Here is a 27766-nt window from a genome sequence, read left to right as displayed (position 1 = left end):
CATCTCCCCCACCAATCCTCCTCTCCTCCTCCTCCTCCTCCTCATCTCCCCACCAATCCCTCCTCCTCCTCCTCCTCCTCCTCATCTCCCCCACCACTCCACCACCTCCTCCTCCTCCTCCTCCTCATCTCCCCACCACTCCTCCTCCTCCTCCTCCTCTCCTCCTCATCTCCCCCACCAATCCTCCTCCTCCTCCTCATCTCCCCCACCATCCTCCTCCTCCTCCTCCTCCTCCTCATCTCCCCCACCAATCCTCCTCCTCCTCCTCCTCCTCCTCATCTCCCCCACCTCTCCTCCTCCTCCTCCTCCACCACTCCCACCAATCCTCCTCCTCCTCCTCCTCCTCCTCATCTCCCCACCAATCCTCCTCCTCCTCCTCTCCTCCCACCATCCTCCTCCTCCTCCTCCTCCTCCTCATCTCCCCCCACCAATCCTCCTCCTCCTCCGCCTCCTCCTCATCTCCCCAGCCAATCCTCCTCCGCCTCACTCCCCACCAATCCTCCTCCTCCTCCTCCTCCTCCTCATCTCCCCCACCATCCTCCTCCTCCTCCTCCTCCTCCTCCTCCTCATCCCCCCACCAATCCTCCTCCTCCTCCTCCCTCCTCCTCATCTCCCCACCAATCCTCCTCCTCCTCCCTCCTCCATCCCCCACCATCCTCCTCCTCCTCCTCCCACCACCTCCTCCTCCTCCTCCTCCTCATCTCCCCCACCAATCCTCCTCCTCCTCCTCCTCCTCCTCATCTCCCCCACCAATCCTCTCCTCCTCCTCCTCCTCCTCATCTCCCCCCACCAATCCTCCTCCTCCTCCTCTCCTCCTCCTCATCTCCCCACCAATCCCTCCTCCTCCTCCTCCTCCTCATCTCCCCCACCAATCCTCCTCCTCCTCCTCCTCCTCATCTCCCCACCAATCCTCCTCCTCCTCCTCCTCCTCCTCATCTCCCCACCAATCCTCCTCCTCCTCCTCCTCCTCATCTCCCCCACCAATCCTCCTCCTCCTCCTCCTCCTCCTCATCTCCCCCACCAATCCTCCTCCTCCTCCTCCTCCTCCTCATCTCCCCCACCATCTCCTCCTCCTCCTCCTCCTCATCTCCCCCACCAATCCTCCTCCTCCTCTCCTCCTCCTCATCTCCCCCACCAATCCTCCTCCTCCTCCTCCTCCTCCTCATCTCCCCCACCAATCCTCCTCCTCCTCCTCCTCCTCCTCCTCATCTCCCCACCAATCCTCCTCCTCCTCCTCCTCCTCCTCCTCATCTCCCCCACCAATCCTCCTCCTCCTCCTCCTCCTCCTCATCTCCCCCACCAATCCTCCTCCTCCCTCCTCCTCATCTCCCCACCACCTCCTCCTCCTCCTCCTCCTCCTCATCTCCCCCACCAATCCTCCTCCTCCTCCTCCTCCTCATCATCTCCCCCACCAATCCTCCTCCTCCTCCTCCCTCCTCATCTCCCCCACCAATCCTCCTCCTCCTCCTCCTCATCATCTCCCCCACCAATCCTCCTCCTCCTCCTCCTCCTCATCTCCCCACCAATCCTCCTCCTCCTCCTCCTCCTCCTCATCTCCCCCACCAATCCTCCTCCTCATCCCCCACCATCCCCTCCTCCTCCTCCTCATCTCCCCCACCAATCTCCTCCTCCTCCTCCTCCTCCTCATCTCCCCCACCAATCCTCCTCCTCCTCCTCCTCCTCCTCATCTCCCCCACCAATCCTCCTCCTCCTCCTCCTCCTCATCTCCCCCACCAATCCTCCTCCTCCTCCTCCTCCTCCTCATCTCCCCCACCAATCCTCCTCCTCCTCCTCCTCCTCCTCATCTCCCCACCAATCCTCCTCCTCCTCCTCCTCTCCTCATCTCCCCCACCAATCCTCCTCCCCTCCTCCTCCTCCTCATCTCCCCCACCAATCCTCCTCCTCCTCCTCCTCATCTCCCCCACCAATCCTCCTCCTCCTCCTCCTCATCTCCCCCACCACTCCTCCTCCTCCTCCTCCTCCTCATCTCCCCCACCAATCCTCCTCCTCCTCCTCCTCATCTCCCCCACCAATCCTCCTCCTCCTCCTCCTCCTCATCTCCCCCACCAATCCTCCTCCTCCTCCTCCTCCTCATCTCCCCCACCAATCCTCCTCCTCCTCCTCCTCCTCATCTCCCCCACCAATCCTCCTCCTCCTCCTCCTCCTCCTCATCTCCCCCACCAATCCTCCTCCTCCTCCTCCTCCTCCTCATCTCCCCCACCAATCCTCCTCCTCCTCCTCCTCCTCCTCATCTCCCCCACCAATCCTCCTCCTCCTCCTCCTCCTCCTCCTCATCTCCCCCACCAATCCTCCTCCTCCTCCTCCTCCTCATCTCCCCACCAATCCTCCTCCTCCTCCTCATCTCCCCACCAATCCTCCTCCTCCTCCTCCTCCTCATCTCCCCCACCAATCCTCCTCCTCCTCCTCCTCATCTCCCCCACCAATCCTCCTCCCTCCTCCTCCTCATCTCCCCCACCAATCCTCCTCCTCCTCCTCCTCACTCCCCACCAATCCTCTCCTCCTCCTCTCATCTCCCCCAATCCTCCTCCTCCTCCTCCTCATCTCCCCCACCAATCCTCCTCCTCCTCCTCCTCATCTCCCCCACCAATCTCCTCCTCCTCCTCCTCCTCATCTCCCCACCAATCCTCCTCCTCCTCCTCCTCATCTCCCCCACCAATCCTCCTCCTCCTCCTCCTCCTCATCTCCCCCACCATCCTCCTCCTCCTCCTCCTCATCTCCCCCACCAATCCTCCTCTCCTCCTCCTCCTCATCTCCCCCACCAATCCTCCTCCTCCTCCTCCTCCTCATCTCCCCCACCAATCCTCCTCCTCCTCCTCCTCTCATCTCCCCCACCAATCCTCCTCCTCCTCCTCCTCCTCCTCATCTCCCCCACCAATCCTCCTCCTCCTCCTCCTCCTCCTCATCTCCCCCACCAATCCTCCTCCTCCTCCTCCTCCTCATCTCCCCCACCAATCCTCCTCCTCCTCCTCCTCCTCCTCATCTCCCCACCAATCCTCCTCCTCCTCCTCCTCATCTCCCCCACCAATCCTCCTCCTCCTCCTCCTCATCTCCCCCACCAATCCTCCTCCTCTCCTCCTCATCTCCCCACCAATCTCCTCCTCCTCCTCCTCATCTCCCCCACCAATCCTCCTCCTCCTCCTCTCATCTCCCCACCACCTCCTCCTCCTCATCTCCCCCACCAATCCTCCTCCTCCTCATCTCCCCCACCAATCCTCCTCCTCCTCCTCCTCATCTCCCCCACCAATCCTCCTCCCCTCCTCTCCCCACCAATCTCCTCCTCCTCCTCCTCATCTCCCCCACCAATCCTCCTCCTCCTCCTCCTCCTCATCTCCCCCACCAATCCTCCTCCTCCTCCTCCTCCTCATCTCCCCCACCAATCCTCCTCCTCCTCCTCCTCATCTCCCCACCAATCCTCCTCCTCCTCATCTCCCCCACCAATCCTCCTCCTCCTCCTCCTCATCTCCCCACCAATCCTCCTCCTCCTCCTCATCTCCCCCACCAATCCTCCTCCTCCTCCTCATCTCCCCCACCAATCCTCCTCCTCCTCCTCATCCCCCCAATCCTCCCTCCTCCTCATCTCCCCCACCAATCCTCCTCCTCCTCCTCCTCCTCATCTCCCCCACCAATCCTCCTCCTCCTCCTCCTCCTCATCTCCCCCACCAATCCTCCTCCTCCTCCTCCTCCTCCTCATCTCCCCCACCAATCCTCCTCCTCCTCCTCCTCCTCATCTCCCCCACCACCTCCTCCTCCTCCTCCTCCTCATCTCCCCCACCAATCCTCCTCCTCCTCATCTCCCCACCAATCCTCCTCCTCCTCATCTCCCCCACCAATCCTCCTCCTCCTCCTCCTCCTCATCTCCCCACCAATCCTCCTCCTCCTCCTCCTCCTCATCTCCCCACCAATCCTCCTCCTCCTCCTCCTCCTCCTCATCTCCCCTCCAATCCTCCTCCTCCTCCTCCTCCTCCTCCTCCTCCTCATCTCCCCACCAATCCTCCTCCTCCTCCTCCTCCTCCTCATCTCCCCCACCAATCCTCCTCCTCCTCCTCCTCCTCATCTCCCCCACCAATCCTCCTCCTCCTCCTCCTCCTCATCTCCCCCACCAATCCTCCTCCTCCTCCTCCTCCTCATCTCCCCCACCAATCCTCCTCCTCCTCCTCCTCCTCCTCCTCCTCATCTCCCCACCAATCCTCCTCCTCCTCCTCCTCCTCCTCATCTCCCCCACCAATCCTCCTCCTCCTCCTCCTCCTCCTCATCTCCCCCACCAATCCTCCTCCTCCTCCTCCTCCTCCTCCTCATCTCCCCCACCATCCTCCTCCTCCTCCTCCTCCTCATCTCCCCCACCAATCCTCCTCCTCCTCCTCCTCCTCATCTCCCCCACCAATCCTCCTCCTCCTCCTCCTCCTCATCTCCCCACCAATCCTCCTCCTCCTCCTCCTCCTCATCTCCCCCACCAATCCTCCTCCTCCTCCTCCTCCTCATCTCCCCCACCAATCCTCCTCCTCCTCCTCCTCCTCATCTCCCCACCAATCCTCCTCCTCCTCCTCCTCCTCATCTCCCCCACCAATCCTCCTCCTCCTCCTCCTCCTCATCTCCCCCACCAATCCTCCTCCTCCTCCTCCTCCTCCTCCTCCTCTCATCTCCCCCACCAATCCTCCTCCTCCTCCTCCTCCTCCTCCTCATCTCCCCCACCAATCCTCCTCCTCCTCCTCCTCCTCCTCCTCATCTCCCCCACCAATCCTCCTCCTCCTCCTCCTCCTCCTCCTCATCTCCCCACCAATCCTCCTCCTCCTCCTCCTCCTCTCCTCATCTCCCCCACCAATCCTCCTCCTCCTCCTCCTCCTCCTCATCTCCCCCACCAATCCTCCTCCTCCTCCTCCTCCTCCTCCTCATCTCCCCCACCAATCCTCCTCCTCCTCCTCCTCCTCCTCATCTCCCCACCAATCCTCCTCCTCCTCCTCCTCCTCCTCATCTCCCCCACCAATCCTCCTCCTCCTCCTCCTCCTCATCTCCCCACCAATCCTCCTCCTCCTCCTCCTCCTCCTCCTCATCTCCCCCACCAATCCTCCTCATCCTCTCCCCCACCAGTCCTCATCCTCTCCCCCACCAGTCCTCATCCTCTCCCCCACCAGTCCTCATCCTCTCCCCCACCAGTCCTCATCCTCTCCCCCACCAGTCCTCATCCTCTCCCCCACCAGTCCTCATCCTCTCCCCCACCAATCTCATCCTCTCCCCACCAATCCTCATCCTCTCCCCCACCAATCCTCATCCTCTCCCCACCAATCCTCATCCTCTCCCCCACCAATCCTCATCCTCTCCCCCACCAATCCTCATCCTCTCCCCCACCAATCCTCATCCTCTCCCCCACCAATCCTCATCCTCTCCCCCACCAATCCTCATCCTCTCCCCCACCAATCCTCATCCTCTCCCCCACCAATCCTCATCCTCTCCCCACCAATCCTCATCCTCTCCCCCACCAATCCTCATCCTCTCCCCACCAATCCTCATCCTCTCCCCCACCAATCCTCATCCTCTCCCCCACCAATCCTCATCCTCTCCCCCACCAATCCTCATCCTCTCCCCCACCAATCCTCATCCTCTCCCCACCAATCCTCATCCTCTCCCCCACCAATCCTCATCCTCTCCCCCACCAATCCTCATCCTCTCCCCCACCAATCCTCATCCTCTCCCCCACCAATCCTCATCCTCTCCCCCACCAATCCTCATCCTCTCCCCCACCAATCCTCATCCTCTCCCCCACCAATCCTCATCCTCTCCCCCACCAATCCTCATCCTCTCCCCCACCAATCCTCATCCTCTCCCCCACCAATCCTCATCCTCTCCCCCACCAATCCTCATCCTCTCCCCCACCAATCCTCATCCTCTCCCCCACCAATCCTCATCCTCTCCCCCACCAATCCTCATCCTCTCCCCCACCAATCCTCATCCTCTCCCCCACCAATCCTCATCCTCTCCCCCACCAATCCTCATCCTCTCCCCCACCAATCCTCATCCTCTCCCCCACCAATCCTCATCCTCTCCCCCACCAATCCTCATCCTCTCCCCCACCAATCCTCATCCTCTCCCCACCAATCCTCATCCTCTCCCCCACCAATCCTCATCCTCTCCCCCACCAATCCTCATCCTCTCCCCCACCAATCCTCATCCTCTCCCCCACCAATCCTCATCCTCTCCCCCACCAATCCTCATCCTCTCCCCCACCAATCCTCATCCTCTCCCCCACCAATCCTCATCCTCTCCCCCACCAATCCTCATCCTCTCCCCCACCAATCCTCATCCTCTCCCCCACCAATCCTCATCCTCTCCCCCACCAATCCTCATCCTCTCCCCCACCAATCCTCATCCTCTCCCCCACCAATCCTCATCCTCTCCCCCACCAATCCTCATCCTCTCCCCCACCAATCCTCATCCTCTCCCCCACCAATCCTCATCCTCTCCCCCACCAATCCTCATCCTCTCCCCCACCAATCCTCATCCTCTCCCCCACCAATCCTCATCCTCTCCCCCACCAATCCTCATCCTCTCCCCCACCAATCCTCATCCTCTCCCCCACCAATCCTCATCCTCTCCCACCAATCCTCATCCTCTCCCCCACCAATCCTCATCCTCTCCCCCACCAATCCTCATCCTCTCCCCCACCAATCCTCATCCTCTCCCCCACCAATCCTCATCCTCTCCCCCACCAATCCTCATCCTCTCCCCCACCAATCCTCATCCTCTCCCCCACCAATCCTCATCCTCTCCCCCACCAATCCTCATCCTCTCCCCCACCAATCCTCATCCTCTCCCCCACCAATCCTCATCCTCTCCCCCACCAATCCTCATCCTCTCCCCCACCAATCCTCATCCTCTCCCCCACCAATCCTCATCCTCTCCCCACCAATCCTCATCCTCTCCCCCACCAATCCTCATCCTCTCCCCCACCAATCCTCATCCTCTCCCCCACCAATCCTCATCCTCTCCCCCACCAATCCTCATCCTCTCCCCCACCAATCCTCATCCTCTCCCCCACCAATCCTCATCCTCTCCCCCACCAATCCTCATCCTCTCCCCCACCAATCCTCATCCTCTCCCCCACCAATCCTCATCCTCTCCCCCACCAATCCTCATCCTCTCCCCCACCAATCCTCATCCTCTCCCCCACCAATCCTCATCCTCTCCCCCACCAATCCTCATCCTCTCCCCCACCAATCCTCATCCTCTCCCCCACCAATCCTCATCCTCTCCCCCACCAATCCTCATCCTCTCCCCCACCAATCCTCATCCTCTCCCCCACCAATCCTCATCCTCTCCCCACCAATCCTCATCCTCTCCCCCACCAATCCTCATCCTCTCCCCCACCAATCCTCATCCTCTCCCCCACCAATCCTCATCCTCTCCCCCACCAATCCTCATCCTCTCCCCCACCAATCCTCATCCTCTCCCCCACCAATCCTCATCCTCTCCCCCACCAATCCTCATCCTCTCCCCCACCAATCCTCATCCTCTCCCCCACCAATCCTCATCCTCTCCCCCACCAATCCTCATCCTCTCCCCCACCAATCCTCATCCTCTCCCCCACCAATCCTCATCCTCTCCCCCACCAATCCTCATCCTCTCCCCCACCAATCCTCATCCTCTCCCCCACCAATCCTCATCCTCTCCCCCACCAATCCTCATCCTCTCCCCCACCAATCCTCATCCTCTCCCCACCAATCCTCATCCTCTCCCCCACCAATCCTCATCCTCTCCCCCACCAATCCTCATCCTCTCCCCCACCAATCCTCATCCTCTCCCCCACCAATCCTCATCCTCTCCCCCACCAATCCTCATCCTCTCCCCCACCAATCCTCATCCTCTCCCCCACCAATCCTCATCCTCTCCCCCACCAATCCTCATCCTCTCCCCCACCAATCCTCATCCTCTCCCCCACCAATCCTCATCCTCTCCCCCACCAATCCTCATCCTCTCCCCACCAATCCTCATCCTCTCCCCCACCAATCCTCATCCTCTCCCCCACCAATCCTCATCCTCTCCCCCACCAATCCTCATCCTCTCCCCCACCAATCCTCATCCTCTCCCCCACCAATCCTCATCCTCTCCCCCACCAATCCTCATCCTCTCCCCCACCAATCCTCATCCTCTCCCCCACCAATCCTCATCCTCTCCCCCACCAATCCTCATCCTCTCCCCCACCAATCCTCATCCTCTCCCCCACCAATCCTCATCCTCTCCCCACCAATCCTCATCCTCTCCCCCACCAATCCTCATCCTCTCCCCCACCAATCCTCATCCTCTCCCCCACCAATCCTCATCCTCTCCCCCACCAATCCTCATCCTCTCCCCCACCAATCCTCATCCTCTCCCCCACCAATCCTCATCCTCTCCCCCACCAATCCTCATCCTCTCCCCCACCAATCCTCATCCTCTCCCCCACCAATCCTCATCCTCTCCCCCACCAATCCTCATCCTCTCCCCCACCAATCCTCATCCTCTCCCCCACCAATCCTCATCCTCTCCCCCACCAATCCTCATCCTCTCCCCCACCAATCCTCATCCTCTCCCCCACCAATCCTCATCCTCTCCCCCACCAATCCTCATCCTCTCCCCCACCAATCCTCATCCTCTCCCCCACCAATCCTCATCCTCTCCCCCACCAATCCTCATCCTCTCCCCCACCAATCCTCATCCTCTCCCCCACCAATCCTCATCCTCTCCCCCACCAATCCTCATCCTCTCCCCCACCAATCCTCATCCTCTCCCCCACCAATCCTCATCCTCTCCCCCACCAATCCTCATCCTACTCCTCATATCCCCCACCAATCCTCATCCTACTCCTCATCTCCCCCACCAATCCTCATCCTACTCCTCATCTCCCCCACCAATCCTCATCCTCCTCCTCATCCTCCTCATCTCCCCCACCAATCCTCATCCTCCTCATCTCCCCACCAATCCTCATCCTCCTCATCTCCCCACCAATCCTCATCCTCCTCATCTCCCCCACCAATCCTCATCCTCCTCATCTCCCCCACCAATCCTCATCCTCCTCATCTCCCCCACCAATCCTCATCATCTCCCCCACCAATCCTCATCATCTCCCCCACCAATCCTCATCATCTCCCCCACCAATCCTCATCATCTCCCCCACCAATCCTCATCCTCCTCCTCATCCCCCACCAATCCTCATCCTCCTCCTCATCCTCCTCATCTCCCCCACCAATCCTCATCCTCCTCATCTCCCCCACCAATCCTCATCCTCCTCCTCATCCTCCTCATCTCCCCCACCAATCCTCATCCTCCTCCTCCCCCCCACCAATCCTCATCCTCCTCCTCCTCATCTCCCCCACCAATCCTCATCCTCCTCCTCCTCCTCATCTCCCCCACCAATCCTCATCCTCCTCCTCCTCCTCATCTCCCCCACCAATCCTCATCCTCCTCCTCCTCATCTCCCCCACCAATCCTCATCCTCCTCCTCCTCCTCATCTCCCCCACCAATCCTCATCCTCCTCCTCCTCCTCATCTCCCCCACCAATCCTCATCCTCCTCCTCCTCCTCATCTCCCCCACCAATCCTCATCCTCCTCCTCCTCATCTCCCCCACCAATCCTCATCCTCCTCCTCATCTCCCCCACCAATCCTCATCCTCCTCCTCCTCCTCCTCATCTCCCCCACCAATCCTCATCCTCCTCCTCCTCCTCCTCATCTCCCCCACCAATCCTCATCCTCCTCCTCCTCCTCCCCCCCACCAATCCTCATCCTCCTCCTCCTCCCCCCCACCAATCCTCATCCTCCTCCTCCTCCCCCCCACCAATCCTCATCCTCCTCCTCCTCCTCCCCCCCACCAATCCTCATCCTCCTCCTCCTCCCCCCCACCAATCCTCATCCTCCTCCTCCTCCCCCCCACCAATCCTCATCCTCCTCCTCCACCTCTCTTTCCCCCCCACCACCTCCTCCTTCTCCACCTCTTTCCCCCCCCACCACCTCCTCCTCCACCTCTTTCCCCCCCCCCCACCACCTCCACCTCTTCCCCCCCCCCCCACCTCCACCTCTCTTTCCCCCCCCCACCACCTCCACCTCTCTGTCCCCCCCCCCCACCACCTCCACCTCTCTTTCCCCCCCCCCACCACCTCCACCTCTCTTTCCCCCCCCCCCACCACCTCCACCTCTCTTTTCCCCCCCCCACCACCTCCACCTCTCTTTCCCCCCCCCCCCACCACCTCCACCTCTCTTTTCCACCCCCCCCACCACCTCCACCTCTCTTTTCCCCCCCCCCCCACCACCTCCACCTCTCTTTTCCCCCCCCCCCACCACCTCCACCTCTCTTTTCCCCCCCCCCACCACCTCCCTTTTCCCCCCCCCCAACCACCTCCACCTCTCTTTTCCCCCCCCCCACCACCACCTCCACCTCTTTCCCCCCCCACCACCTCCACCTCTCTTTCCCCCCCCCCCCACCACCTCCACCTCTCTTTTCCCCCCCCACCACCTCCACCTCTCTTTCCCTCCCCCCCCCACCACCTCCACCTCTCTTTCCCCCCCCCCCCCACCACCTCCACCTCTCTTTTTCCCCCCCCCACCACCTCCACCTCTCTTTCCTCCCCCCCCCACCACCTCCTCCTTCACCTCTCTTTCCCCCCCCACCACCTCCTCCTCCACCTCTCTTTCCCCCACCACCTCCTCCTCCACCTCTTTTCCCCCCACCACCTCCACCTCTTTCCTCCACCCCCCCCACCTCTTTCCTCCACCCCCCCCACCTCTTTCCTCCACCCCCCCCACCTCTTTCCTCCACCCCCCCCACCTCCACCTCTCTTTTCACCCCCCCCTCCACCTCTCTTTCCACCCCCCCCTCCTCCACCTCCTCCTCTCTTTCCGTCCCCCCCTCCACCTCCTCCTCTTACTCCCCCCCACCACCTCCACCTCTCTTTCTGCCCCCCCCCCACCACCTCCTCCTCCACCTCTCTTTCTGCGCCCCCCCCCCACCACCTCCACCTCTCTTTCTGCGCCCCCCCCCACCACCTCTCTTTCCGCCCTCCTCCACCTCCACCTCTCTTTCCGCCCCCCCCACCACCTCCACCTCTCTCTCCGCCCCCCCCCACCACCTCCACCTCTCTCTCCGCCCCCCCCCACCACCTCCACCTCTCTCTCCGCCCCCCCCCACCACCTCCACCTCTCTCTCCGCCCCCCCCCACCACCTCCACCTCTCTCTCCGCCCCCCCCCACCACCTCCACCTCTCTCTCCGCCCCCCCCCACCACCTCCACCTCTCTCTCCGCCCCCCCCCCACCACCTCCACCTCTCTCTCCGCCCCCCCCACCACCTCCACCTCTCTCTCCGCCCCCCCCACCACCTCCACCTCTCTCTCCGCCCCCCCCACCACCTCCACCTCTCTCTCCGCCCCCCCACCACCTCCACCTCTCTCTCCGCCCGCCCCCCCCACCACCTCCACCTCTCTCTCCGCCCGCCCCCCCACCACCTCCACCTCTCTCTCCGCCCGCCCCCCCCACCACCTCCACCTCTCTCTCCGCCCCCCCCACCACCTCCACCTCTCTCTCCGCCCCCCCACCACCTCCACCTCTCTCTCCGCCCACCCCCCCCACCACCTCCACCTCTCTCTCCGCCCGCCCCCCCCACCACCTCCACCTCTCTCTCCGCCCGCCCCCCCCACCACCTCCACCTCTCTCTCCGCCCGCCCCCCCCACCACCTCCACCTCTCTCCCCGCCCCCCCCACCACCTCCACCTCTCTCCCCGCCCCCCCCACCACCTCCACCTCTCTCCCCGCCCCCCCCACCACCTCCACCTCTCTCTCCGCCCCCCCCACCACCTCCACCTCTCTCTCCGCCCCCCCCACCACCTCCACCTCTCTCTCCGCCCCCCCCACCACCTCCACCTCTCTCTCCGCCCCCCCCACCACCTCCACCTCTCTCTCCGCCCCCCCCACCACCTCCACCTCTCTCTCCGCCCCCCCCACCACCTCCACCTCTCTCTCCGCCCCCCCCACCACCTCCACCTCTCTCTCCGCCCCCCCCACCACCTCCACCTCTCTCTCCGCCCCCCCCACCACCTCCACCTCTCTCTCCGCCCCCCCCACCACCTCCACCTCTCTCTCCGCCCCCCCCACCACCTCCACCTCTCTCTCCGCCCCCCCACCACCTCCACCTCACCTCTCTCTCCGCCCCCCCCACCACCTCCACCTCTCTCTCCGCCCCCCCCACCACCTCCACCTCTCTCTCCGCCCCCCCACCACCTCCACCTCTCTCTCCGCCCCCCCCACCACCTCCACCTCTCTCTCCGCCCCCCCACCACCTCCACCTCTCTCTCCGCCCCCCCCACCACCTCCACCTCTCTCTCCGCCCCCCCCACCACCTCCACCTCTCTCTCCGCCCCCCCCACCACCTCCACCTCTCTCTCCGCCCCCCCACCACCTCCACCTCTCTCTCCGCCCCCCCCACCACCTCCACCTCTCTCTCCGCCCCCCCCACCACCTCCACCTCTCTCTCCGCCCCCCCCACCACCTCCACCTCTCTCTCCGCCCCCCCCACCACCTCCACCTCTCTCTCCGCCCCCCCCACCACCTCCACCTCTCTCTCCGCCCCCCCCACCACCTCCACCTCTCTCTCCGCCCCCCCCCACCACCTCCACCTCTCTCTCCGCCCCCCCCACCACCTCCACCTCTCTCTCCGCCCCCCCCACCACCTCCACCTCTCTCTCCGCCCCCCCCACCACCTCCACCTCTCTCTCCGCCCCCCCCACCACCTCCACCTCTCTCTCCGCCCCCCCCACCACCTCCACCTCTCTCTCCGCCCCCCCACCACCTCCACCTCTCTCTCCGCCCCCCCCACCACCTCCACCTCTCTCTCCGCCCCCCCCACCACCTCCACCTCTCTCTCCGCCCCCCCCACCACCTCCACCTCTCTCTCCGCCCCCCCCACCACCTCCACCTCTCTCTCCGCCCCCCCCACCACCTCCACCTCTCTCTCCGCCCCCCCCACCACCTCCACCTCTCTCTCCGCCCCCCCCACCACCTCCACCTCTCTCTCCGCCCCCCCCACCACCTCCACCTCTCTCTCCGCCCCCCCCACCACCTCCACCTCTCTCTCCGCCCCCCCCACCACCTCCACCTCTCTCTCCGCCCCCCCCACCACCTCCACCTCTCTCTCCGCCCCCCCCACCACCTCCACCTCTCTCTCCGCCCCCCCCACCACCTCCACCTCTCTCTCCGCCCCCCCACCACCTCCACCTCTCTCTCCGCCCCCCCCACCACCTCCACCTCTCTCTCCGCCCCCCCCACCACCTCCACCTCTCTCTCCGCCCCCCCCACCACCTCCACCTCTCTCTCCGCCCCCCCCACCACCTCCACCTCTCTCTCCGCCCCCCCCACCACCTCCACCTCTCTCTCCGCCCCCCCCCACCACCTCCACCTCTCTCTCCGCCCCCCCCACCACCTCCACCTCTCTCTCCGCCCCCCCCACCACCTCCACCTCTCTCTCCGCCCCCCCCACCACCTCCACCTCTCTCTCCGCCCCCCCCACCACCTCCACCTCTCTCTCCGCCCCCCCCACCACCTCCACCTCTCTCTCCGCCCCCCCCACCACCTCCACCTCTCTCTCCGCCCCCCCCACCACCTCCACCTCTCTCTCCGCCCCCCCCACCACCTCCACCTCTCTCTCCGCCCCCCCCACCACCTCCACCTCTCTCTCCGCCCCCCCACCACCTCCACCTCTCTCTCCGCCCCCCCCACCACCTCCACCTCTCTCTCCGCCCCCCCCACCACCTCCACCTCTCTCTCCGCCCCCCCACCACCTCCACCTCTCTCTCCGCCCCCCCCACCACCTCCACCTCTCTCTCCGCCCCCCCACCACCTCCACCTCTCTCTCCGCCCCCCCCACCACCTCCACCTCTCTCTCCGCCCCCCCCACCACCTCCACCTCTCTCTCCGCCCCCCCCCACCACCTCCACCTCTCTCTCCGCCCCCCCCACCACCTCCACCTCTCTCTCCGCCCCCCCCACCACCTCCACCTCTCTCTCCGCCCCCCCCCACCACCTCCACCTCTCTCTCCGCCCCCCCCACCACCTCCACCTCTCTCTCCGCCCCCCCCACCACCTCCACCTCTCTCTCCGCCCCCCCACCACCTCCACCTCTCTCTCCGCCCCCCCACCACCTCCACCTCTCTCTCCGCCCCCCCCACCACCTCCACCTCTCTCTCCGCCCCCCCACCACCTCCACCTCTCTCTCCGCCCCCCCCACCACCTCCACCTCTCTCTCCGCCCCCCCCACCACCTCCACCTCTCTCTCCGCCCCCCCCACCACCTCCACCTCTCTCTCCGCCCCCCCCACCACCTCCACCTCTCTCTCCGCCCCCCCCACCACCTCCACCTCTCTCTCCGCCCCCCCCACCACCTCCACCTCTCTCTCCGCCCCCCCCACCACCTCCACCTCTCTCTCCGCCCCCCCCACCACCTCCACCTCTCTCTCCGCCCCCCCCACCACCTCCACCTCTCTCTCCGCCCCCCCCACCACCTCCACCTCTCTCTCCGCCCCCCCCACCACCTCCACCTCTCTCTCCGCCCCCCCCACCACCTCCACCTCTCTCTCCGCCCCCCCCACCACCTCCACCTCTCTCATCCGCCCCCCCCACCACCTCCACCTCTCTCTCCGCCCCCCCCACCACCTCCACCTCTCTCTCCGCCCCCCCCACCACCTCCACCTCTCTCTCCGCCCCCCCCACCACCTCCACCTCTCTCTCCGCCCCCCCCACCACCTCCACCTCTCTCTCCGCCCCCCCCACCACCTCCACCTCTCTCTCCGCCCCCCCCACCTCTCTTTCCCCCCCCCCCACCACCTCCACCTCTCTTTCCCCCCCCCCACCACCTCCACCTCTCTTTCCCCCCCCCACCACCTCCACCTCTCTTTCCCCCCCCCCCACCACCTCTCTTTCCCCCCCCCCACCACCTCCACCTCTCTTTCCCCCCCCCACCACCTCCACCTCTCTTTCCCCCCCCCCACCACCTCCACCTCTCTTTCCCCCCCCCCCCACCACCTCCACCACTCTTTTCCCCCCCCCCCCACCACCTCCACCTCTCTTTCTCCCCCCCCCAACCACCTCCACCTCTCTTTCTCCCCCCCCCAACCACCTCCACCTCTCTTTCTCCCCCCCCCAACCACCTCCACCTCTCTTTCTCCCCCCCCCAACCACCTCCACCTCTCTTTCTCCCCCCCCCAACCACCTCCACCTCTCTTTCTCCCCCCCCAACCACCTCCACCTCTCTTTCTCCCCCCCCAACCACCTCCACCTCTCTTTCTCCCCCCACCACCTCCACCTCTCTTTCTCCCCCCACCACCTCCACCTCTCTTTCTCCCCCCACCACCTCCACCTCTCTTTCTCCCCCCACCACCTCCACCTCTCTTTCTCCCCCCACCACCTCCACCTCTCTTTCTCCCCCACCACCTCCACCTCTCTTTCTCCCCCCACCACCTCCACCTCTCTTTCTCCCCCCACCACCTCCACCTCTCTTTCTCCCCCCACCACCTCCACCTCTCTTTCTCCCCCACCACCTCCACCTCTCTTTCTCCCCCCACCACCTCCACCTCTCTTTCTCCCCCGATCCCCCACCACCTCCACCTCTCTTTCTCCCCCCACCCCCCACCACCTCCACCTCTCTTTCCCCCCCCCACCACCTCCACCTCTCTTTCCCCCCCCCCCCAACTCCACCTCTCTTTCCCCCCCCCCACCACCTCACTTTCCCCCCCCCACCACCTCCACCTCTCTTTCTCCCCCCACCCCCCACCACCTCCACCTCCACCTCTCTTTCCCCCCCCCCCACCACCTCCCTCTCTTTCCCCCCCCGCAACCACCTCCACCTCTCTTTCCCCCCCCCACCACCTCCACCTCTCTTTCCCCCCCCACCACCACCTCCACCTCTCTTTCCCCCCCCCCACCACCTCTTTCCACCACCTCCTCCTCCTCCTCCTCTCTTTCCACCACCTCCTCCTCCTCCTCCTCTCTTTCCACCACCTCCTCCTCCACCTCTCTTTCCACCACCACCTCCTCCTCCTCTCTTTCCACCACCACCTCCTCCTCCTCTCTTTCCACCACCACCTCCTCCTCCTCTCTTTCCACCACCACCTCCTCCTCCTCTTTCCACCACCTCCTCCTCCTCTCTTTCCACCACCACCTCCTCCTCCTCTCTTTCCACCACCACCTCCTCCTCCTCTCTTTCCACCACCACCTCCTCCTCCTCTCTTTCCACCACCACCTCCTCCTCCTCTCTTTCCACCACCACCTCCTCCTCCTCTCTTTCCACCACCACCTCCTCCTCCTCTCTTTCCACCACCACCTCCTCCTCCTCTCTTTCCACCACCACCTCCTCCTCCTCTCTTTCCACCTCCTCCTCCTCTCTTTCCACCACCACCTCCTCCTCCTCTCTTTCTCCCCGTCCCCCACCACCTCCACCTCTCTTTCTCCCCCACCACCCCACCTCCTCCTCTCTTCCCCCCCCCCCAACTCCACCTCTCTTTCCCCCCCCACCACTCACTTTCCCCCCCCCCCCAACTCCACCTCTCTTTCCCCCCCCCCACCACCTCACTTTCCCCCCCCACCACCTCCACCTCTCTTTCTCCCCCCACCACCTCCACCTCTCTTCCCCCCCCCCACCCCCTCTCTTTCCCCCCCCCCACCACCTCCACCTCTCTTTCCCCCCCCCCCACCACCTCCACCTCTCTTTCCCCCCCCCCCACCACCTCCACCTCTCTTTCCCCCCCCCCCACCACCTCCACCTCTCTTTCCACCCCCCCACCTCCTCTTCCTCCTCCTCCTCCTCCTCCTCTCTTTCCACCACCACCTCTCCTCCTCCTCCTCCTCCTCCTCCTCTCTTTCCACCACCTCCTCCTCCTCCTCTCTTTCCACCACCTCCTCCTCCTCCTCTCTTTCCACCACCTCCTCCTCCTCCTCTCTTTCCACCACCACCTCCTCCTCCTCTCTTTCCACCACCACCCCTCCTCCTTCCCACCCCTCCTCCTCTTCCACCACCACCTCCTCCTCCTCTCTTTCCACCACCACCTCCTCCTCCTCTCTTTCCACCACCACCACCTCCTCCTCTCTTCCACCACCACCACCTCCTCCTCTCTTTCCACCACCACCACCTCCTCCTCCTCTCTTCCACCACCACCACCTCCTCCTCCTCTCTTTCCACCACCACCACCTCCTCCTCCTCCTCTCTTACCACCACCTCCTCCTCCTCTTCCACCACCACCTCCTCCTCCTCCTCTCTTCCACCACCACCACCTCCTCCTCCTCCTCTCTTTCCACCACCACCACCTCCTCCTCCTCCTCTCTTTCCACCACCACCACCTCCTCCTCCTCCTCTCTTTCCACCACCACCACCTCCTCCTCCTCCTCTCTTTCCACCACCACCACCTCCTCCTCCTCCTCTCTTTCCACCACCACCACCTCCTCCTCCTCCTCTCTTTCCACCACCACCACCTCCTCCTCCTCCTCTCTTTCCACCACCACCACTCCTCCTCCTCTCTTCCACCACCTCCTCCTCCTCCTCTCTTTCCACCACCTCCTCCTCCTCTCTTTCCACCACCTCCTCCTCCCTCTCTTTCCACCACCTCCTCCTCCTCCTCTCTTCCACCACCACCACCTCCTCCTCCTCCTCTCTTTCCACCACCACCACCTCCTCCTCCTCCTCTCTTTCCACCACCACCACCTCCTCCTCCTCCTCTCTTTCCACCACCACCACCTCCTCCTCCTCCTCTCTTTCCACCACCACCACCTCCTCCTCCTCCTCTCTTTCCACCACCACCACCTCCTCCTCCTCCTCTCTTTCCACCACCACCACCTCCTCCTCCTCTCTTTCCACCACCACCACCTCCTCCTCCTCCTCTCTTTCCACCACCACCACCTCCTCCTCCTCCTCTCTTTCCACCACCACCACCTCCTCCTCCTCCTCTCTTTCCACCACCACCACCTCCTCCTCCTCCTCTCTTTCCACCACCACCACCTCCTCCTCCCTCCTCTCTTTCCACCACCACCTCCTCCTCCTCCTCTCTTTCCACCACCACCTCCTCCTCTCTTTCCACCACCACCACCACCTCCTCCTCTCTTTCCACCACCACCTCCTCCTCCTCTCTCCTCCTCCTCCTCCTCCTCCCCACCACCACCTCCTCCTCTCTTTCCACCACCACCACCTCCTCCTCTTTCCACCACCTCCTCCTCCTCTCTTTCCACCACCACCACCTCCTCCTCCACCTCCTCCTCCTCTCTTTCCACCACCACCACCTCCTCCTCCTCTCTTTCCACCACCACCACCTCCTCCTCCTCTCTTTCCACCACCACCACCTCCTCCTCCTCTCTTTCCACCACCACCTCCTCCTCCTCTCTTTCCACCACCACCACCTCCTCCTCTCTTTCCACCACCACCACCTCCTCCTCTCTTTCCACCACCACCACCTCCTCCTCTCTTTCCACCACCACCACCTCCTCCTCTCTTTCCACCACCACCTCCTCCTCCTCTCTTTCCACCACCACCACCTCCTCCTCCTCTCTTCCCACCACCACCTCCTCCTCCTCTCTTTCCACCACCACCACCTCTCCTCCTCCTCCTCTCTCCACCACCACCACCTCCTCCTCCTCCTCTCTTTCCACCACCACCACCTCCTCCTCCTCCTCTTTCCACCACCACCACCTCCTCCTCCTCCTCTCTTTCCACCACCACCACCTCCTCCTCCTCCTCTCTTTCCACCACCACCACCTCCTCCTCCTCCTCTCTTTCCACCACCACCACCTCCTCCTCCTCCTCTCTTTCCACCACCACCACCTCCTCCTCCTCCTCTCTTTCCACCACCACCACCTCCTCCTCCTCCTCTCTTTCACCACCACCACCTCCTCCTCCTCTCTTTCCACCACCACCACCTCCTCTCCTCCTCTCCTTCCCCCACCACCACCTCCTCTCCTCCTCTCTTTCCCCCCCACCACCTCCTCCTCCTCCTCCTCTCTTTCCCCCCACCACCTCCTCCTCCTCCTCCTCTCTTTCCCCCCCCACCACCCTCCTCCTCCTCCTCTCTTTCCCCCCCACCACCTCCTCCTCCTCCTCTCTTTCCCCCCACCACCTCCTCCTCCTCCTCCTCTCTTTCCCCCCCACCACCTCCTCCTCCTCCTCCTTCCCCTCCCCCACCACCTCCTCCTCCTCCTCCTCTCTTCCCCCCCACCACCTCCTCCTCCTCCTCCTCTCTTTCCCCCCCACCACCTCCTCCTCCTCCTCCTCCTCTCTTTCCCCCCCACCACCTCCTCCTCCTCCTCCTCCTCTCTTTCCCCCCCCACCACCTCCTCCTCCTCCTCTCTTTCCCCTCCTCTCACTCCCCACCACCACCTCCTCCTCCTCCTCTCTTTCCCCCCCACCACCTCCTCCTCCTCCTCCTCCTCCTCTCTTCCCGCCCCGGGGTTTCCTAACTCACCCTGTCGCTCAAGCCCCGGTGCCGGGCTCCGGCTCGAGCTCGGGCTGTGGTGGGCGGCGTTCCGAGCATGCGCACTGCCGCCCCGTCCCGCACGGCCGCTAACGGCTGTGTTCGCGCTCCACCAAAACTTTCCGTCCCGAACACACCCCAGCCGCAGGACCCCGCTGCGGCCTACCGCCCGCACTCATCAACCGGACATCTCACCGCTAACCAACGCGCACCCTCCAGCAAAAGCCTACCGTTCTGGTTAAACGTTAATATAGCCGCCACTCTGAGACATATCAACGATTATTTTTCAGGTCAAACATGTATTAATATTATGGGATCTTAAGTTGCTTGATATGCGCAAGCGTAGTGCCCGCAGTGGACTCTGGTACTTGTAGTCTTTCGGCTTGTAGGCATGCGTGGTGACGTCAATTTACTCACGGAGTTATAAATAGCCCATATAAAAGCAGGGAGTGACTGAGCAAAGCCGTGTCAGAGCTGAATAGCAACAGCGGCTGTAGGAGGCTCATCTTTTATTGTAAAGAAAACCTATCTCATACAGCACATCAATAATTATTATATTCCACATAGTTACCAGATTTTGGGGGTGATCCTATCGTCTGTGATTAGGATTGTGACATTAAGCAACAACAGATATACACAACAAAAATTGACTTTATCTAGGAGTGACTGATTTAAAAGATATGCATTAATCTCAGGATATGAATAACTAGTTTTAATCCTCTTGAACTTCATTCTCAAGTTCCTGACGTGATCTAAACTCCCGAACATTAGTGCCTTGTAACTTTCTCCCAGGTATTCATGTTTCTTACCCAAATTCTTCAATTTGACTTTTACCATTTAATCAGTCCCAGGGATCAGTTATTTTATCTTTTAAATATAAATAATTTCAATGTTGCCTTTTAATTGCTCCCAGTGTCCTCTGTGGTGGACGGGATGGGAGAATTCTCCAGTTTCTGGGTGTGAAGGCACTTTTTGGTGGTTTGTGAGTAGTAACTATGCACATTTCGTTTTGAGCCTTTATTTAAAATAAATTACCCACATGCTGAGTTACAGCCAAAGTTGTGACGGACCCATTACAGGGCAAGTGGATAGAAGCAATCTTGCAGTATAAGTGATTCAATGCCTTGCTGTCAGTTTGAATTCAGTCAACTGTTGTAGTTAGTTGGGACTTAAAATAAAATCTGCTTTGATATTAGCTATGAATGGCATCGGGTCTCGAATACAAAAAGCTCTATGTGTCGATCTAGCTGACATTAGCTATAGCCTGCATCCTGCATTTCATGAGGAATTATGAGGCCCATCATCCAAAAATGAGGCAGAGACAATCATTGATTTCAAAAGAAAATTAGATGGGAATTTGGGGGAAATAAACCTGCAAGGCTGCAGGGATAAAGGAGGGAAATGGGACTGATTGGTTTGCTCTACAGAGACCTGACATGGACTCAATGGGCCGAATGGCAGGAAGGGACAGAGAGAAAAAACCTAAGAACACACCAACAGTCAAGATTAGATATTATAAAGATAACAAAAAGACAAAACTAAAGGCTCTGTATCTGAATGCACATAGCATTCATAACAAAGTAGACGAACTGATGGTGCACATTGAAGTAAATAAATATGATCTGATAGCCATTAGGAAGACGTGGCTGCAGAATGACAAGGATTGGGTCCTGAATCCTGAGTGGTATGTGACATTCAAGAAGAATAGTAAGTTAGGTAAAGGTGGAGGGCTAGTACCATTAATCAAGGATGGCATTGGTGCAATAGTTAGAGATGACGTTGGTTCAGGAGATCAGGATGTAGAATCGGTTTGGGTGGAGATGAGGAATAGTAGGGGAAAGAAGTCACTAGTGGGAGTGGTCTACAGGCCCCCAAACAGTAATCATAATGGAGGACAAAGGCCCAATGAAGGCCCAACCTTCTTCAGCTGCTTCATTAATGACATTCCTTCAATCAGAAGGTCAGAAGTGGGGATGTTCGCTGATGATTGCACAATGTTCAGCACCATTCGCGACTCCTCAGATACTGAAGCAGTCCATGTAGAAATGCAGCAAGACCTGGACAATATCCACACTTGGATAAGTGGCAACTAACATTCGCGCCACACAAGTGCTGGGCAATGACCATCTCCAACAAGAGAGAATCTAACCATCTTCCCTTGACATTCAATGGCATTACCATCGCTGAATCCCCCACTATCAACATCCTGGGGGGTACCATTAACCAGAAACTGAACTGGAGTAGCCATATAAATACCGTGGCTACAAGAGCAGGTCAGAGGCTAGGAATCCTGAGGCGAATAACTCACCTCCTGACTCCCCAAAGCCTGTCCACCATCTACAAGGCATAAGTCAGGAGTGTGATGGAATACTCTCCACTTGCCTGGATAGGTGCAGCTCCAACAACACTCAAGAAGCTCGACACCATTCAGGACAAAGCAGCCCGCTTGATTGGCACACCATCCACAAACATTTACTCCCTCCACCACCAACGCACAGTGGCAGCAGTGTGTACCATCTACAAGATGCACTGCAGCAACGCACTAAGGCTACTCAGGCAGCATCTTCCAAACCCGCGACCTCTACCACCTAGAAGGACAAGGGCAGCAGATGCACCACCACCTACAAGTTCCGCTCCAAGCCACACACCATACTGACTTGGAACTATATTGCCTTTCTTTCACCGTCACTGGGGCAAAATCCTGGATCTTCTTTCCTAATAGCACTGTGGGTGTACCTTCCCCACCTGGACTGCAGCGGTTCAAGAAGGCAGCTCACCACCACCTTCTCATGGGCAATTAGGGATGGTTAATAAATGCTGGCCTGCCAGCGATGCCCACATCCCATGAAACAAATAAAAAAAGACAAATATTGGGTGCTTGTGATAAAGGGACGGCAATAGTCATGGGTGATTTTAATCTACATATAAACTGGAAAAATCAGATTGGCAATAGTAGCCTGGATGAGGAGTTCATAGAATGTTTGAGATTGGTGCCAGAACGTGTTGCTCTAAGAAACTGAGAGCAGGTTATATTAGACTTGGTATTGTATAATGTGACAGGATTAATTAATGACCTCAGAGTAAAGGCACCTCTAGGTAGCAGCGACCACAATATGATTGAATTTTTACATCCAGTTTGAAAGAGAGAAGAGTGGGTCTAAGACTAGTATTTTAAACTTGAATAAGGGCAACTATGTGAGCATGACAGCTGAGCTGACTGAAGTGAACTGGATTACTAGGCTAGGAGCTAGATCAATAGAGAAGCAGTGGCAGACATTTAAGGGGATATTTCAGAATATTCAGAATAAATATATTCCTACTATAAAGAAAAATTCTAAGGGGAGGACCCACCACCTGTGGTTAACTAAAGAAGTTAAGGAAAGCACCAAACTTATTATTGTGCAAAGTCCAGATGATTGGCCAGAATATAAAGAACGGCAGAGAATGACTGAAAGGTTAAAAAGGAGAAGGAAATTAGAGTATGAGAGGAAGCTAGCTAGAAATGTAAAAACAGATAGCCAGAGTTTCTACAGGTATTTAAAAAGGAAAAGAGTAAGTAAAGTGAGTGTTGGTCCTCTAGAGAGTGAGAATGGGAACAAATATTAGATAATAAGGAAATGGTGGATGCAATGAACAAATCTTTTGCTTCTGTTTTCACTATAGAGGATAGAGAAACATTCCAGTAATAGCTGTAAATCAGGAGATGGAAGAAAGAGAGGAACTTGGTGAAATTACAATCACCAGGGAAGCAGTACTGACCAAACTGATGGAGCTGAGGGCTGATAAGTCCCAGGGTCCTGATGGGCTTCATCCTAAGGTCTTAAAAGAGGTGGCTAATGAGGTAGTAGATTCGTTGGTGTTAATTTTTCAAAATTCACTAGATTCTGGAAAGGTTTCATCAGACTGGAAAGTAGCAAATATAACCTCACTATTCAAGAAGGGGGAAGGCAGAAAACAGGTAACTATAGGCCAGTTAGCTTGATGTCTGTCATGGGGAAGGTATTAGAATCAATCATGAAGGAGGTTGTAGCTGGGCACTTCGAAAAACTCATGGTAATGAGGAATAGTCAGCATGGTTTTGTGAAAGGGAAATCACGTTGAATCAATTGATGGGAGTTCTTTGAAGGAGGAACATGTGTTGTAGATAAAGGGGAGCCCGTTGACGTACTGTACTTGGATTTCCAGAAGGCATTTGACAAGGTGACACAAAAAAGGTTATTGCGCAAAGTAGGAGCTCATGGTGTAGGGGATAACATATTAGCATAGATAGAAGATTGGCTGGCTGGCAGAAAACAGAGAGTATGCATAAATGGGTCCTTTTCTGATTGGGAGGATGTGACAAGTGGAGTCCCGCGGGGGTCTATGCTGGGGCCTCAACTTTTACAATTTATATTAATGAGTTAGATGAGGGGAGTGATGGCTTGGTAGCTAAATTTGAAGATGACACAAAGATAAGTAGGAAAGTATGTTGTGAAGAGGACATAAGGAGGTTGCAGACCGATATAGATAGGTTGAGTGAGCAAGCAAAAATCTGGCAGATGGAGTATAATGTGGGAAAATGTGAAGTTGTTCACTTTGGCAGGGAGAATAAAAAAGCAAAGTATTACTTAAACAGAGAATGATTGCAGAATTCCGAGGTGCAGAGGGATCAAGGTGTTCTAGTGCATGAGTCACAAAAAGTTAGTATGCAGGTACAGCAAGTAATAAAGAAGGCTAATGGAATGCTATCCTTTATTACATGAGGAATTGAAAATAAAAGTAAGGATGTTATGCTTCAAGTATACAGGGCATTGGTGAGACCACATCTCAAATACTGTGTGCAGTTTTGGTCTCCGTATTTAAGGAAGGATGTGAATGCGTTGGAGGCAGTTCAGAGGAGGTTTACTAGATTGATACCTGGAATGAGCGGGTTGTCTTGTGAGGAAAGGTTGGACAGACTAGGCTTGTTTTTACTGGAGTTTAGAAGAGTGAGGGAGACTTGATTGAAGTTTATAAGATCCTGAACAGTCTTGACAAGGTGGATGTGGAAAGGATGTTTCCTCATGTGTGGGAGCCAGAACTAGGGGGCACTGTTTTAAAATTAGAGTTCGCCCTTTTAGGACAGAGATGAGGAGAAATCTTTTCTCTCAAAGGGTTGTGTGACTTTGGAACTCTCGACCTCAGAAGGTGGTGGAGGCAGGGTCATTAAATGATTTTAAGGCAGAGGTAGATAGATTCTTGGTAGGCAAGTGAATCAAGGGTTATTGGGGGTAGATGGGAGTGCGGAATTCAAAACATAAACAGATCAGCCATGATCTTACTGAATGGCAGAGCAGGCTTGAGGGGCCGAATGGTCTACTTCTGTCCCTAATTCGTATGTTCGTTTGGCCTCCTTCTTTACCTCTACAACTCTATAGCTCTACCCAGATTGGCCTCAGCTATAGAGATAGCCACCTCACGTGCAGAATTTGTAAACCACATCATATTTAGTCAGGATTAAGACATCTGAAAGCATACTTTATGCAGTGGTTCTAAATTAAAGTAGCATCTACTTGGAACTGACAAGGCAGTGTTACAGAGCCCTTCATTACACTGAGTTCACAATCTGTTTAAATCAGCAAAGATGTGTGTAAAGCAACTGTGTATAATTGTAACAACATTTTATATAAACAGAAATCATAGAAATTTACAGCACAGAAGGAGGCCATTCAGCCCATCAAGCCTATGCTAGCTCTTTTAAAGATCACATCCCTGTTATTTGTCTGGAACCCTGTAAGTTCCTTGTCCTCAAGTACCTGTCCAACTCCCTTATAAAATTATTTATGGAATCAGATTCCACCACCTCTTCAGGTAGAGCATTCCAGATCCTGACAATCCCGAGTGAAAAAAATTCTCCTCAGCTCCCCTCTACATCTTTTGCTAATGATTTTAAATCTATGACATCTGGTTCTGAAACCATTCACATGGAGCATGGCTTTTTTTTGTCATCCACCTTGGATCTGAAAAAAACAAATAGGTATTTTTCTTAATGGTGAGACTAAGAACTGTGGAGAAGAAAAAGTATTTAGGTGTCTATGTACATGAATCACTAAAACCTAGTACTCAATCACAAAAAATAATCAAATAGACTACTGAAATGCTGGCCTTTATCTCAGGGGGCTGGAATTCAAAAGTGAGGAAGAGATGCTTCAGTTATACAGGATCCAGATCAGATCTCATTTGGAGCACTAAGTTCATTTATATAAGCCGTATATGTATTTTACAGATTAAAATGAAATCCCAGGCATGACACAAATACGATGACAAGAGCATGATATGAACTTTCTGTAAGCATAGTATTATGACCGAGGCTGGAGCAATGCACCATCAATTCATTCCCATCACTCCACAAGTCGCCGCACATTATTAAAGTTTCCCACCCAACCGGAAAACAGCCAAATTAAACACTCTAGTAACCCCCAGAATAAACAGACCAAACCAGGTATCTTTAGACAACAAGAAGTTAACTATTTATTAAAACTAAATCTTAAACAGTGTTAAAATAAGCCTATGTCTAAAGACCTTATAACCTCTTATTTTACCCTAACTTCCCCCATACATACACTCAAAAATCAGTTAACTGGATTCTTTCCAAAAAAAATGATCTTTGAAAAATTAGTTGTTTAAGAATTAGTAAGTAAGTCTTTGTGGGTCATGTTCCTGATGGATTCTATGTGAAAATAATCCAATGCCACTCAAAGTCTCCATGCAGATTTGATGAAGTAATCTGTTCTTGTTAGGCATTCAAAACACTTTGGCTGTAGCAGGCATCAAACAGTTCTTTCAACGATGAGCTCAGCAATAGGTCAACTTGAATTTTAAAACCGACAGTCTCTCAGTCAAAACTTTACTTCAGCAATACAAACGGTCTCTTCAAAAAAAAGGACTTTTCCCCCTCCTTAAGCAATTACCTTGGCCTGTAGGTCCTTGTAGAATTTTTTCTGAGAGACTTGGTGGGCCGAAGGGCTTGTTTCAGTGCTGTATCTCTAAATAAATAAATAAATAAAATGGACAGCTTTGTTCTTCAGCAGCACGCTTTGCTGGAAAGTCTCTCAAAAACTGGTTCAGACCGGTTTTTACACAGTCAAATTGAAACATTATACCATGTGGCCTCTCTCTCTCCTGCTGTCGCCTAGGTCACAAAATGCAACTGGCACTCTGTGCCTCAAAAATCCAAAAGCTTCTCTCCCTGTCTTAAAGGCACACTGTTTTAATCTGAAAATAAATGCAGTTCCGTGATACCTCCACCCTTGGCGAAATGAAATATCATTCTAAAATGTTTTTCATTACAATGCAAAAAATAATAGAAACTGGGAAAGAAACTAACATTTTTTCATTTTCACACACATTCACTCTACTGATAATTTACAGCATTTTCTGTGTACCATCGCCAACCATATAACTTAACATGGTTAAACTCATGACAAAGCCTCGGCGATAACATTGTTTTCCCCAAAATATGTACAATTTTCAAATGATAAGCCTGTAACAACAAACTCCATTTAAATATTCTAGCATTTCAGATTTTAAATTTTTCCACAAATGTTAATGGATTATGGTCAGTGTATATTAATATTTCTTTATAGTTTTGGTGGACATATACTTCGAAATGTTTGAGAGCCAGCAAAAGTCCTAATGTTTGTTTTTCCACAGTGGAGTGCTTTTTTGATGGCAATTTAGTTTTCTTGAAAGGTACCCGACAGGCTTCTCTGTGCCTGATTCGTCATCCTGCAATAGGACTGCACCAACCCCCAGGTCACTAGCATCGATCGCTATTTTAAAGGGTTTCGCAAAATTTGGAGCAGCCAACATTGGTTCATTAGTTAAGATTGCCTTTAACTTTTCAAAAGCTGCCTGGCATTCACCTGACCATACTACTTTGTTTTTCTTTTTTTGTAGCAAATTGGTTAATGGAGCAGCCACAGTACTAAAATTCCATACAAATTTCCTGTAAAATCCGCACATCCCTAAAAACCTCATTATTTCCAGTTTAGATTTAGGGATAGGGAACTCTACTAAGGCTTGTACCTTTGCCGTTTTTGGAAGTACCTGTCATTGTCCCACTATGTGTCTGAGGTAAATTCCTCTTGCTTTTCCAAATTCGCTTTTTCCAGATTTATCACTAAATCCACTGCTTGTAACTTTGCAAACAGAATGTTTAGCTGGTTTAAGTTTTCTTGCCAAGTGTTACTATATATTAGTACATCATCGAGATATACTCCACAGTTAGGAACACTGGCTACCACCTGATTCATTAATCTTTGAAAAG

The 27766-nt window shown here is 57.3% G+C and overlaps 2 protein-coding genes across 3 annotated transcripts in view; one reads left to right on the top strand and one right to left on the bottom strand.

Moving 5' to 3' along the window:
* The window catches only part of nras (NRAS proto-oncogene, GTPase), an 84970-nt gene extending 65149 nt beyond the window's left edge, over window positions 1-19821 (bottom strand). The window contains exon 1 of one of the 2 annotated variants that reach the window (XM_068057031.1): window positions 19710-19821. The gene's annotated coding sequence lies outside the window, so the exon portion shown is untranslated. Of the gene's footprint in view, window positions 1-19470; window positions 19598-19709 lie in introns of those variants that run through there. The other variant, XM_068057030.1, reaches the window with a different exon arrangement.
* LOC137384016 (uncharacterized) overlaps window positions 1-27766 on the top strand; it is a 76266-nt gene that overhangs the window by 15723 nt on the left and 32777 nt on the right. The window lies entirely within an intron of this gene.

Source organism: Heterodontus francisci, chromosome 25 (genome assembly GCF_036365525.1).
Source record: "Heterodontus francisci isolate sHetFra1 chromosome 25, sHetFra1.hap1, whole genome shotgun sequence".
Classification (NCBI taxonomy): Eukaryota; Metazoa; Chordata; class Chondrichthyes; order Heterodontiformes; family Heterodontidae; genus Heterodontus; species Heterodontus francisci.
Note: the sequence above shows the minus strand (reverse complement) of the source record. Positions and strands in the feature narration are given on the sequence as shown.